Below are 14,556 nucleotides of genomic sequence, written 5' to 3'. Positions count from 1 at the left end.
TCAACAGACCTTTCCATGGTCCACCCCTCGCCCACTCTGTTCCCATGGCGGACAGGGCGGTAAAATTCCGGCCCATATATTTACATATAAACTTAAAATGTTATAGAATGATTGGGCATCCATACTATCTTTGTGCCATTTGTGTTTGTTTTCTATCTCTGAGCCTTGAGACCCTAATAATACAGCTAAAGTGATGGCAGTCTGCTGACTGCTATGTCCCATTGCCTGCAACATTGGCTGCTGTCCTTTGGAGATCCAATGGCTCGTGAGTCCTGCTGATGGTCTCTGCTTGGTACGGGTTCAACTTCTTCAGTCTCACCTGCTGGAGGCAAGGGGACATTGACAGAAGGGAGGAGGAGCATTTACTTACCCCTAGAGCACCCTGGGATGATACCCCTGAGGTGGGCTGCTGGCACTCTAACTCTCTATCAGTGCACAATGGCATCTATTTATTTATTAATTAGTGTCACATTAACATTGCAATGAAGTTACTGTAAAACTCCCCAAGTTGTCACACTCTGGCGCTTGTTCAGGTGCACTAAGGGGCAATTTAGCATGGCCAATGTACCTAACCACCATGTCCTTCGGACTGTGGGAGAAAACTGGAGCACCCGGAAGAAACCCACGCAGACACGGGGAGAAAGTGCAGAGTCCGCACAGACAGTGATCCAAGCCGGGAATTGAACCCGGGTCCCTGGCGCTGTGAGGCAGCAGTGCTAACCACTGTGCCTCTTTGTCTCCAGGATGAGAGGGGCCCTTGGAGGAAAGTCTTTCCTCGCTCTATAGAACCCATGGCCAGCTTGTCCGAATGCAGGTCTGAGAATTCACCGTCACTGTGAATTCTGCTGGATTCAGCCTCTTCATGGCAGTTGCTAAGCTTTCCATGGAGGACACCATGCACTCACATGCTGGAGGTGGAGTAATGTGTTCCTGCAGACTGTGTTTGATGTGACTCCTGACTGCAAGGACCTGTAGTGGAAAATACAAAGAATTAGCTTGTTATGCACAATCTCTTTTTGCCGTTACAATGGCATGTGTGTCTCCTATATGCCTCGTTCTCAATAAGTTTGGAAATATCCTGACTCTGTTGCGTTGACATTCCGGCCTCACCATCTGCAACTGAGCGTCTGCCCTGCTCCCCAATCAGATTAACCACCTCCTCCTCTGAAGGGGTCAGTTTGAGGAGGTCAGGGTCACTGCCACCATTCTTTCAGTGCTCCCTCACATTAAGTGCTCTTTCATACAGAAAGTAAACAGAAGGATTGAGTAACATTTGATGGAAAACAAATCCCTTTAAGACATGCAGACCTAACTAATGTCACTTTCCTTCATCCACAGTTGGGTGACCAACTCTCAGGAATAAATTAAGGAACACTTTGGCAAGGAAGAGTGGGGTGAGGTTTGCTGGCAAACCTGTGAGAGCGAAGGGGTGCTGCTGGAGAAGCTGTGAGGGTAGGGTGGGCTGAAAAAGCTGTCAGAGTGGGCTACAGGTGTGAACTGTGCATGCATGAACTTTGAAGATCAAATATTCAGGACAAAACGTGTCACGGACAGGCCTAACCTGGGTCATGGGACAGGAAAATCTGAGCAGGTCCCAGAAATGCAGGGTAGTTGTTAACACAGACACACTGTCCTGCAATTGGTACAACTTTCACTGCATGAACTGATCCGCACACATTCTGTGCACATGCTCCATCTGGTGCTGAGGCCTGAAAGCCAAAGTCCAACATGGCATACCTCACCACTCACACATTTAAGGGACTCATGCTATCATGAGTGCCACTTTGCAGTGAATACATCATGCCACTTGTAGTGCTCAATGGTTTGTTTCATCTGTGTTTAATGAGATCTGTGTTAGTGTGGGAACTGATCCTTGTACACCTGCTTGATTGCTTAGGTATGTGGGTGGAGATAGAATATTAGCAAAATCTGGGAAAGGACCAGGGAAGATCTGGGACTCCCTCAAAAGATTTTTTGTGTTGAAACTCCAGGGAGTTCTGAGATGTTTTAATTTCTGTAAATAAACCATTTGGATCTAGAACAAATTTCATCTTTGCATCGTTCTGAGATTAATCTGGGTGAATAAGAAATATAGTAAACTGTAAAAATAACAAAAATTGGTGACAAGGACTACTGAGAGAAGTTTAACTTTACCAGCTCCAGAAACATCTCTTTCATCTCCAGGAGACCCTCTCATGTCATGGGTGCAGCATAATTGGGGTTCAAGACCTACTGCTCACTGCAGGGATGGGCAGTCTGGATGTAGCATGAGATCAATAAGAAAGTGATATTTGTACATTGTGTCTGAACAGAAGGTCAAGGAATGTTCGAGTAGCTCACAGAAGAACAGGCAGTAAGTATTCTCAAAAAAAAACTTTGGGTCAAAGAAAAGTGCAGTGAAATCATAGATAGAAACCCGACAGTGCAGAAGGAGGCCATTCGGCCCATCGAGTCTGCACCAACCACAATCCCACCCAGGCCCTACCCCCACATATTTTACCCGCTAATCCCTCTAACCTATGCATCCCAGCACTCTAAGGGGCAATTTTTTTTTTAACCTGGCCAATCAACCTAACCCGCACATCTTTAGACTGTGGGAGGAAACCGGATCACCCGGAGGAAACCCACGCAGACACGAGGAGAAAGTGCAAACTCCACACAGACAGTGACCCGAGCCGGGAATCGAACCCGGGACCCTGGAGCTGTGAAGCAGCAGTGCTAACCACTGTGCTACCGTGCCACGTAAATGATATACATTCCACTAGAGATCCCAGGAAAATGGTGAGTCCATAAATTAATACATGACAGTATTGTAGCAATTGACTTCTGCGTGTAAATTTGATACATTAAAAAAATAATTTGTACATTACCAATTAATTGAAAAGACTTCAATTCCATGAATTAGGGAACATTTCCTCATGAATGATGATGATTTTAATTTCAGAAAAAGGCACAACCTTGGCAGTCCAAGTGGAATCTGTCAAGTTAGATTTAATGAGGTTACACCCTCAGAACTTGGTTGGGTGGGGCAGGGGGTGGGGGCGGGGGGGAGTGGGAGGCAAATATTCTGATTCCACTCATCACGGGAATCGTAGCGGGTGAGGGGCTGATCATGGAAAGGTCCGTTGACCTCAGGCTGGATTTTCCGGTTTCGGGGCGAGTCTGGCCGGAAAATCCCATCCAGGGTTGCAGAAATAACTTGGCCAACCACCTCAAGTGCAAGGATTGTGGGACAAGGAAACCGCAGCAATCTCATCAACACATGCCCCATCACAGTCAGGTACCTTCAAAGCTGTGCCCAAATTGTGGAAATGCCCATCGAGTCACAATGACATGTCCAGCTCGAGGGGAAAGTGAAACTTTTGCTTTAAGTGGAACCATTTTGCAAAGATATGCAAGTGATTGAAGACAATGATTTAATCAGCTTGACACATGGAAGAGTCTGTTCCTGAGAGTAAGATAGACCATCTGTATCCCATCACATAAGGTAAAACACCAGGTCAGTTTAAAGAATGCAAGCCTTTTGGGAAAGGATTTGTCCACAGAAATGTGTACAAGATACACTATAAAAAATACTTGGTAGAGAAACCATGCCAGCATAAGGCCTAATTTCAGACTGCCTTCTCTGTCCAGAGACATCTACTGATACACAACAATGAACAATCTTCCAAATGTGGTCTATATGATAAATCCTTTGTGACGCTCTCCGCACTTTAGAGTCATATAAACATACTAGAGAAGGACAAGGTCTGTGGCCAGTGGTAGCAAAATCTGCCAGCAATGAAACATTACGTGTGCATATTTGGTGAGTCCTAATGATACCCCTACCGTGACAAAGCTTTCAGCAAGAATGGCAGATTAAAGATGCGTGTTAGAACACACATGGTAAAACCTTACCTGCATTCAGAATGTAACAATGCTTTAGTCAGAAGGGCCTAGATGAATATATGGAGACACAAACCAGACTTGTGACTGGTTGTAACTTTTGTATGCCACTGACCGTTCTTAAGTCATCAACACTTGTTCATGAGAAAGTCAGAGTGAAAGCAGATGAAATTGCAAAGTGACAAGGTAAAGCAAAAATATAATTTGATTAAAGTACACGCACATGAAAACCATGATTTGAGGTTGGAGATTGGGTTTGAATCAAATGTCTAAATTGTGAATGCAAACTTGCATGAAAAGCAAATCACTGCAGATGCTGGAATCTGAAACCAAAAGAGAAAATGCTGGAAAATCTCAGCAGGTCTGGCAGCTGAGACTTGACAAAGCTTTGACAAAGGGTCACCTGGACTCGAAATGACAGCTCGTTTCTCTTCTTACAGATGCTACCAGACCTGCTGAGATTTTCCAGCATTTTCTCTTTTGGTGGCTTTATTTCTATCAGCTCCAAAGTAGATCAAGCGGGCTGCTCGATATCAAAGCTTATCTGGCAGATGGCAACACCAAGTAGAATGTGAGATGTTTAATAGTGAAAAGACCAGGCTATTTTGAGAACAGTGATTATGAGAATACATTTCATTTTCTTATCTGTCATGTTGACCTTATCAAGTTGATCACACAAAACGCAACATCAGATTTGTAGATCTAATCACAGATTGAAGAGCCCTCTATATCTCAAAAATTATTTCTGCACCTGGAGAAAACAGACAAATTAAACTCTAAAAGTTATTTAATTCAAAACAGTCTTCAGTTAAAAGGGGGACAAGATTTTGGCCGGAATTCTCCCATCCTGCCCGCCACTGGAATTTTAGCGGGCAGGTTGCGGAGAATGTGAAAAACCATTGACGGTTGGGAAGGAATTTATGGCTTTTAGACCAGCGCGGCTGGAGAATTCCACCCATTATGTTCAATGGTTTGTTTCAACTGTGTTTGATTATGCTGGTGTGGTAACTGATCCTTATACACTAGCTTAATTACTTAAGTTTGTGGATAGTGCTAGAGAGTGAATAAAATCTAAGAAAGTTCCAGAAGGGATCTAGGGCTGGCTGCAAAAACTATATGTGTTGAAATGCTTGTAAATTCTTAGATGCTTTAAAGTTCTGTAACTAGACTGTTTTAATTTAGAACAAGAGTCATCTGCACTTTGTTCCGAGATAAATCAGATAAATAAGACTGATAGCAAGCTGGCAAATAACGGTGCTTGCAATTCTGGAGTGCGGGAGATTGTTAACCCTTTTACGGCATTAGTCCCAGTGTCATCTGTGGACCCCATACCTACTAACCACTGCTGCAACCTCCATCTAGGCCACCTTGGTGTAGCAAGAGGATCTCCTGCTGCCATCATTGGCCAATGCAACCTCCCACTGTTATCTAAAACAGCCTGGAGGAAAACCTATCAGGAGGCATTATTAAAGCATGGGGCCACTTGTTCTGTACACTGTGATACTTGTCCACTTTTGACTGGGATGACAACAGCAGATCAAGATCAATGGGTAGGGAGGGGCATCACCAGCTCCAGGGAGCCAAGTGTGGCAGGTGGGGAGGAGGTGGCAACAACTCCAATTCAAATTCCTCATCTCAGACAGGCAGAATGATGCTGCTGGCTTGCAGGGACTATCCTATCTGGGTGCCACTTAAATATGGTGCCTCAGTCCTTTCCAGAAAGCTGAATGCCCTGTATTGGGGGCATCACTTCATTTGAGCTGGTGCTCTGTGTTCATCCCCTCTGCCCTGTGGAGCAGCAAATGGCTGAGGAGAGGATTGTTACTCTAGCCCCTGATGCTGTTCGTGTTGCTGCTCCTCTTGTCCCTCATCAGAGATCCAAGGTAGAGCTGCAGAAGCTGTTCCAATACTGTGAGCAGGCTGACAGCTGAGAAGTACATAATCAGAGTCTGAATAGTCCAGGGTAACAGAAATGATGTCCCAAGCCTTCGATATCACCTCTTAAACAGTGAAAGCACATTCTCAGAACAAGTCCTGTGACTTTGCTTAAAGTTCCCTGAAATAGCTGTCTGTGACCAGTATTTAAATCTTTCTCGCCTGTCATTTTCACAGCCCCTTTGTAATCTTGGCTTGTTGATCCTGGCACTTCCCAGACAGGCCTAGAAGTTCCTGCATTGGCTGTTAAAGCCAAAATCTAGGGATAAATCTTCAGTCTGTTGGCTTTTTGCATATTTAAATCCCTGGGCCACCAACATTGCCAAGCTGTTTAGAAATGCGCAGCACTTAACCTCGAAGTTTGGCGAGCACTTACTGGCTTCCACACACACGTGCATTTTTTAATGTTTTGACCCTGTGCACGTATTGACTTGACACAGTCTCCCCACCTCCCCACAAAACAAAATTCCCCCACAGTGGTTGAGAGGAGGTAAAATCAAATGGAGTTCAATTCCTTTTATATGTGGTTGGGGATCTGGGCCAAAGAAAGTGGGAGAGGATTGCTGGTGTGTGCAGTGAATGCAGGTCTTCCTAGTCACAAGACTTAAGGTCAGGACATACTGCCGATGATGTCATCCAGTCATGGCCTTCCCATTTTAACCAGGCCTGCTTGGGGCCTGCTTGGGGCAGGCAGCCTCTACCACTAGTGGCAAGCTTCCTCCTTGAGCTGTGGCACTCCATGTGGTGTAGACACAAATTGTCAGAATCTCCGTGGAGTACAAAATGGCGAGAATCCTGCCATTTTAACCCCTTGGCCTACCTGTGTGTACATGGCAATCGGTGTAAAAATCAGGACTTCAATGTATTTTTTCAGATATGGGTGACAGAAATAACAGCAGTTTCGCGTGGAAAGGCAAAATGCTGGAATCTGAAACAAAAACAGGAAATGCTGGAAAATGCAGCAGGTCTGACAGCATCTGTGGAGAGAGAATAGAGCCAATGTTTTGAATCAGGATGACCCTTCGTCACCCTGACCTTCTGGGACAACCCCCATGAGGCCTACAAGTATCCTCCCATGACTTGTCACTTGCCAACTTCCAGGATTCAGCTGGCTCCCCTGACTGTGACTGTGCTCTCTGCCTCACAGTACCATGCCTCTAACCTCCAGGATCAAAGTCCTTAGGTGACTGACCACACCCTTAATAGCATAATGTGCATGACCATTTCTGTCCAGAGAGGCCTTCCCTTGCCCAAGTCCGGGGCCAAGACATGCATACCAAGGAGAGCCCTCTAACTCGGACTGCTTATCCCCAGAACGGTCTGTTCAATATGCCCCGACAGCTTTGCCTCAGCCCCAGGACGTAGTGTGCTTCCTCCTGAGAGATCTTGCAACTCTTTCCTCAGGACAGTCTTTCACTACTCCACTCTGTTCCTTGACTCCCACACCTACTACTGCCTCTGTCTTCCCATATTCCACAACCTCCCCCCAACCCCCCCAGTCCCACTGTTATTGCCCTCCCCCCCTACCCTCCCCATGCCCGGCCTTGGCACTGCTTCTGATACAAGCATTCAATGTTGTGGCAGCAATCCTAAAGGTAGGTGAAAGCAGTGTCTGGGAACCTCAAAGTCATTGATGAATTGAGGTTTGCCAGGTGCACCCTGCTTATATACAGTCAGGAAGCAGACAATCCTAATCGGCTGTTGATGGGGCACTTTTTTTGAAAGGGATCTCATTCCGGTGAGTTGGTCTCTTAATAAACATTCATGAGATGCAAATAAATGCAAATATTGTTCCCAATATAAATCAGTGGAAAACCTTATCTTTAACCCACCATCAAAGTTGAGGGGAACAAAATACCCATCATGCCAAATTTAATGCCCCCTTCTGGCATGATTCTCAGCGCTGGTGGAATGAAAAATGCCGCCCATTGAGTTTTCAAGGCAATATGGTAATAGTAAAAGGTACGTGATATAAAGCCTGCTGAATATCTGTGTTACTGCACACCATGCATGTCATACACATCTGTTACATCTCACGGTATACAAAATACGTACCATGTTTTGAAATGTCAAAGATGCCAAGTGTACCTTATACTTCCTGGATTGGTTCAACTGTCATATTCATAAAAGGTTAGCCAAACAATGCTGACTGTTTAGAATATTATTGAAGAGGAGGGAGAGCAAATAAGAAATCTCCTGTCCACAGTGAAAATACAGCAAGCAGGTAGGGGAATGATTAATGAAGGATCAACACACAGTTGAGTTAGATATAAGAGGGGACTGACATTGAAACCGGTTCAGATTGTTATGGAAGATACTTCATCTTCCTTTTTTAGCAACCCAAGAATAAAATAACAGCTAAAGTTCTGAACATGGCAATTAAGTTAAAATTAAAGCAAAATTTGGAATAAATCCTTGCTTGGTTCTTGGGTTTGGGCTTGAATATTCTGCTTTGGTTTGAAATATTACCTAACACTGATGGCTACAGATTTCTAATTCCTGTTCACAAATGTTAGAGAGATGCAAGACAGGTATAAAGGTCTTCAAAGTTGTTGGCCAGGCTGCATCATGATGTTGCATAGCATTCAGACAGATTATTATCAATCGTGATGTGCCATTAATGAAAAATAAATAAGATTGGATGGGTGGGGGGGCGGAATTTCTTCAAAGTTCTTCTGATCTGCATTAGAATTCCACAGAAACCTGAAGAACGAGTGTCCGCTGCTCTTCCTAACTATTTACGATGAGAAGTCCAACAGTTTATTTGGAATCACGCGCTTTCGGAGCGCTGCTCCCTCATCAGGTGAGTCAGGTGAGAATTTAACCTGCTGTTGTGAGACTTCTTACTGTGCCCACCCCTGTCCAATGCTGGCATCTCCACATCATAACTATTTATGCCATTTCTCGCGCAGTTCTGCCAATCTTCCACGGAAATTTTAGCAGGAGAATCCCTGTGGAAATTCCAAAGGTCTTTGTCAATGGGAAAGATCAGGTAGAAAATATATATTTTACACTCATCTCAATAATTGAAAAAGGAAGTTTATGGATTGAAGGTGGAACCAATGAATAGATAAACCGAGTACTTGGATCTTAAGCACATCCATCGTGGAGTTGGGGTACTGTAAGGCAAAGAAGATTGTCTAGTATAAATCATAGAATCCCTACAGTGCAGAAGGAGGCCATTCAGCCCATTGAACCTGCACTAACAACAATCCCACTCCGGCCCTATTCCAGTAACCCCATGCATTTATCCTGCTAATCCCCCTGACAATAAGGGGCAATTTATCACGGCCAATCAACCTAACCCACACATCTTTAGAGTGTGGGAGTAAACTGCAGCACCCAGAGGAAACTGACGCAGACATGGGGAGAATAGGCGGCATGGTGATACAATGGTTAGCACTGCTGCCTCACAACGCCAGGGACCTGGGTTTGATCCCCGGCTTGGGTCACTGTCTGTGCGGAGTTTGCACGTTCTCCCTGTTTCTGCGTGGGTTTCTCCGGGTGCTCCAGTTTCTTCCCACAGTCCAAAAGATGTGCTGGCTAGGTGCATTGGCAATGCTAAATTCTCCCTCAATGCATCCAAACAGGCACTGGAGTGTGGCGACTGGGGGATCTTCACAGTAACTTCATTGTAGTGTTAATAATGTAAGCCTACTTGTGATAATAATAAATAAACTTTAAACATGTACAAATACCACATTGTCACCCAAGACCGGAATTGAACCCAGGTCCCTGGCACTGTGAGACAGCAGTGCTAACCACTGTGCCATCATGCCGTGACAATAAAAGGTTTAGGGAGGTTCGAACAAATAAAATTAATTGAATCTCAACAATATGTGAAGTAAGTAGTACTGTCAGCGTTATACTAAAAGAGATCTACATTTTTCAGAGTTAATAAGGGATGTAATATTTTTTACCTGTTATAAGTTATATTGCTTCAATAAGTTTGTTCTATGATCCTGGTGAGTGAATTGCATCAGAAATGACTATCCAGTTTCCAAACTCCCTCTGTGTAATTCCATGTGGGATCCACAAGTGTTATGGAATAATAACAAAATCACATTTCCAGTTCCCTGTAAACCAACTTGAAACTAGTTACAGGTGAAGAGCTCAAACTGAAATAGGTTTTGAATTGATGTTAAACAGGAAGTATGTGCTTTGATTCCACAATTTAGTTATCCACCTCAGTAACACTTATGAACAATTGATATGGACTAACTGCTAATAAATCTTTAATCGGAGCCATAGCCAGTTGGAAATGGGTCTAGGTGTGCAACAACAGCACAGAAATGGAAGTGCAAAACACATCTAAGGCCTGTGTAACGTAAAGAAGAGCTTGTAAAGAGTTTTGTGTGGGCTGTGAGGTGATGACAGATTCACTTCAGCATGGAAGGGGGATTATCTGTTATTTTCTGTGTCTTTTTAAAACAAAGTTTCAAGGAATTAGAAACCTCACAAGCTGTAATCCTTCAAGGTAGAATGCTATCCATGACAGCTTCAAGTACTTAACCCTTTCTTCCCCAGATAAACTCAAATTGTCCTTTAGGCCACAGTTGAAATGATTAGTTGCTGCCCTTTTCTGATTCTAATATCATTATTCCGACTGATAATAAAGTGCAAAGAAAATCGAATGGGGGAGTGCCCAGTATTCACACAGCTCTTTATTTTGAAAGTTTTGAAATTACCACTATGGGAATAAAGTTTTGATGGGGAGATGCCGGCGTTGGACTGGGGTAAACACAGTAAGAAGTCTCACAACAGCAGGTTAAAGTCCAACAGGTTTATTTGGTAGCAAACGCCACGAGCTTTCGGAGCGCTGCCCCTTCGTCAGGTGAGTGGGAGTTCTGTTCACAAACAGGGCATATAAAGACACAAACTCAATTTACAAAATAATGGTTGGAATGCGAGTCTTTACAGGTAATCAAGTCTTAAAGGTACAGACAATGTGAGTGGAGAGAGTGTTAAGCACAGGTTAAAGAGATGTGTATTGTCTCCAGACAGGACAGTTAGTGAGATTTTGCAAGCCCAGGCAAGTTGTGGGGGTTACAGATAGTGTGACATGAACCCAAGATCCCGTTTGAGGCCGATTCGGGTAAGCGTTTTCCAAGGCAGCCTTCACGACAAACGACAACGCAGAATCGCTGAGCAGAGACTGATAGCCAAGTTCCGCACACATGAGGATGGCCTCAACCGGGATCTTGGGTTCCTGTCACACTATCTATAACCCCCACGACTTGCCTGGGCTTGCAAAATCTCACTAACTGTCCTGTCTGGAGACAATACACATCTCTTTAACCTGTGCTTAACGCTCTCTCCACTCACATTGTCTGTACCTTGACTTGATTACCTGTAAAGACTCGCATTCCAACCATTATTTTGTAAATTGAGTTTGTGTCTTTATATGCCCTGTTTGTGAACAGAACTCCCACTTACCTGACGAAGGGGCAGCGCTCCGAAAGCTAGTTGCTTTTGCTACCAAATAAACCTGTTGGACTTTAACCTGCTGTTGTGAGACTTCTTATGGAATAAAGTTTCCCAGGGATTCACCAACACAATTTCACCCTTATGTTCCTAAAGGCCACGTTTAATTCAACTTTTTGGTTAGTTTTATGTTGCTTTATAATTAGACCATAAATTTAAATTGGAGCAACATCAGTATTATGCTAAAAGTCAGGAGATATTAGGAATGAAAAGAATCTTGCTGCTAAGGAACAAGGAAATCATCAATGTAATAATATAGAAAACCTGCGATCTTTATTCTCCTGTGAAGAACTCAGCAGTACGATTCAGATCACAGAGTGGACAAGCAACCTGCTCTGTGGCTTTTTGTGTTTCATTTTGCGCAGTAAAGGCTTGAGGCAGTATCAAGTGCCATGCGTGGAAAGTTACCAGGATCGACTCCCTACTTGACGCATGTTTACTTGATCTCAGGCTGGGCAGCTATTGGGACTATAGAACTGCTTCTCATACTTGCCAACTCATGATTACGTTATAGTGCCAGATGTTGTTCAGTTAGTAGCACTCTTGCCTCTGAGTCAGAAGAATGTATGTTCAAGTCCTTTCAAGAGATTTGAGCGTAATATTTAGACTGGCATTCCAGTGAAGAACCGAGGCAGTGCTGGACTTTTCGAGGTGCTGCCTTGCAGCTGAACTGAGAGACTCTGTCCTCTCGTATGGATGTAAAAAAATCACATGGTACTATTTAAAGGAGAGCAGGGAGCTCACCCTCATCAATATTTACCCGTCAGCCAACACCTAAAAACAGATGCTCTGATTTTGCTGTGTGTAAATTGGCTGCCTCATTTCCTACATTACAGTTGCACTTCAAAAGTATTTAATTGTCTGCAAAGTAGTTGAGCTGTCCTGAGGTCATGAAAGGTGTGTCATAGCATAGATCTTTCTTTCATTAAAACAAATGGGTGGAAAAATCACAGGCTAGCCAGAGCAGGGTGGGGAAAAGTCATCCAAGCTCCCTTGATCACTATTCAGAGGGTCCAGTCAGGAAATGTGTACAGAAGCAAAAGCAGTATTAACTTCAAATGTGAAGTCCTTCCAGTTGAACAAGGTGCTGACTAGATTCACACCTGATGAATAACCAGGCTTGGTAGTGGCTTGGTATGTAACTGCAGGTAGAAAGAATTAACACCTCCTGAGAGGGGAGGAAGAAAAATGATGGAGCGGCACGGCGGCACAGTGGTTAGCGCTGCTACCTCACAGTGCAGGAACCCAGGTTCAAATCCAGCCTTAGGTGACTATCAGAGTTTTCACATTCTCCCTGTGCGCACGTGGGTTTCCTCTAGGCGCTCCGGTTTCCTCCCACAGTCCAAAGATGTGCAGGTTAGGTGAAATGGCTATGCTAAAATTCCCCTTGCATCCCAAAACGTGTAGATTAGCAGGGTAAATACTTGGGGTTATGGGGATAGGGCCTGAGTAATTTGCTCTGTTGGAGAGTCGCTGCAGACCTGATGGACTGAATGGCCTCTTTCTACATTGCAGGGATTCTATGAGTCTATGAATGACAATTTCAGAAAGTAACAAAAATCTTCCTCGGTTTCTATCACACTCTGAAACTGTTTATAGTTAAATGAACAAATAAAAATTTCTTCTTGGCTTATTAGATGATCCTCAGAATAATTCTTGAGTCTAGGCGCAATATAGATTCAAATCATATTCCCACCAAAATGCTATCAGATTGTAGTGAAAGTGAACAGTAAGGAGAAAAAACCCATTCATTTGAACCTTAAGCTACATGTTAAAAGTAATTAACAACACTGAAGATGCCATGCTCAACAAAAGGGATGGTTTAGCCTGCTGCATATTAACAACAAGGATCTTGCATTGGCAGTGTTGCTTCATGCCAAGGCTAAAGGTTTATACTATTAATCTAGATTTAGGCCAAATCTGATCTAGAATTAAGTTGAATGATTTTTCATCCACTCGAGAGTTTCACCCAGAAATTTCGCCACGTCCTGCAGTTTTATGTTTGCCATTGTTTGATTTTACATTTCATTAAAATGAAAGGGCTGAAAATCCAGGGCTGGTGATTACAGAAAACCCTGGCCTACACCATTAACATCAGGCCTGTTTCATATGAATGCCACTGAAATGGTATAAGTGCACCCTTACATAGAGCAAAAGCTTTTGATGTAATTCTTCATCCACTTAGTACTTAATTGACCAACTATTAAAAAGATGAAGATCAGAAACATGTCAATATGCAACAATTAATATTTATTGCATAAAATCCTATAGTCCACTGAAAAAAGTATTTATCCCACAACCTATCTGCGGGCAACAGATTTGACAAGTGACTGAGATAAAAATGAAATCAGTCCAAATCTTTCCTAAAAAGTCAGTCAATATGCACTTTCCCTAAATATAGATGAAATAGATTTATCCCATCTGTCCCTTTAATCAAAATGACTTACCTTGCATGTGGGTGTGAGGCATTATTTTCTTCTGCATGAAGCTCTCTGCTGGCTTTGTGTTGGCCTGTTGAAGAGTTTTGAGTAATGATGTAGGTAAACCCATGCATTCTCCCCATGTCTGCGTGGGTTTCCTCCACAGTCCAAAGATGTACGGGTTAGGTTGATTGGCCAAGCTAAATTGCCCCTTGGTGTCGGGGAGGGATTTGGAGGGGAAATATATGGGGTTAGGGCCTGGATGGGATTGTTGTCGGTGCAGGTACAATGGGCCAGGTGTGGGGTTCTAAAGGATAAGTTTGATGATTTTGCTGTACTAGTATAAAGAGCAAGTATTTCCCTAGAACAGCACCATCCATGGATGATTTTCTGAAACCACAACAGCTTTATATTATGATTATCAAATCTGTTTGAATTTAATGCTGGCACATATGATGATATGCAGGAAGATCCACTTTTTTGGAGATTGCGTACTGATACACTAGACTTGCATGGTAATCTAGAAGCTATGCCACTATTAGATACAATCTTTCTTAATCTTGCAAGAGACATATACATCCTAAGTATTTGTTTTCTTGAAAGGCTAGAAAACAATTAACCCGAGTTCCATTGTTCGCCATTACTTATACAGTTGGTTGCCTTGTTTCAGATATCATTCAGGGTACAGTAATTCTGTCAAATGCCAGTTTCCCATCACCAAACACCCTGTATTGTGCACCAAAGAGAAGGGTTGTGCCTGCGGCTTACAACCAGACAGTCTACATCCCCTCGGGGCCTACAACGCTGGTCCGGGTGGAGCAGCAGGTTTAAA

Source organism: Mustelus asterias, chromosome 7 (assembly GCF_964213995.1).
Source record: "Mustelus asterias chromosome 7, sMusAst1.hap1.1, whole genome shotgun sequence".
In the NCBI taxonomy this organism is placed as follows: Eukaryota; Metazoa; Chordata; class Chondrichthyes; order Carcharhiniformes; family Triakidae; genus Mustelus; species Mustelus asterias.
The sequence above is the reverse complement of the archived record's forward strand: the minus strand, read 5'-3'. Positions refer to the sequence as shown.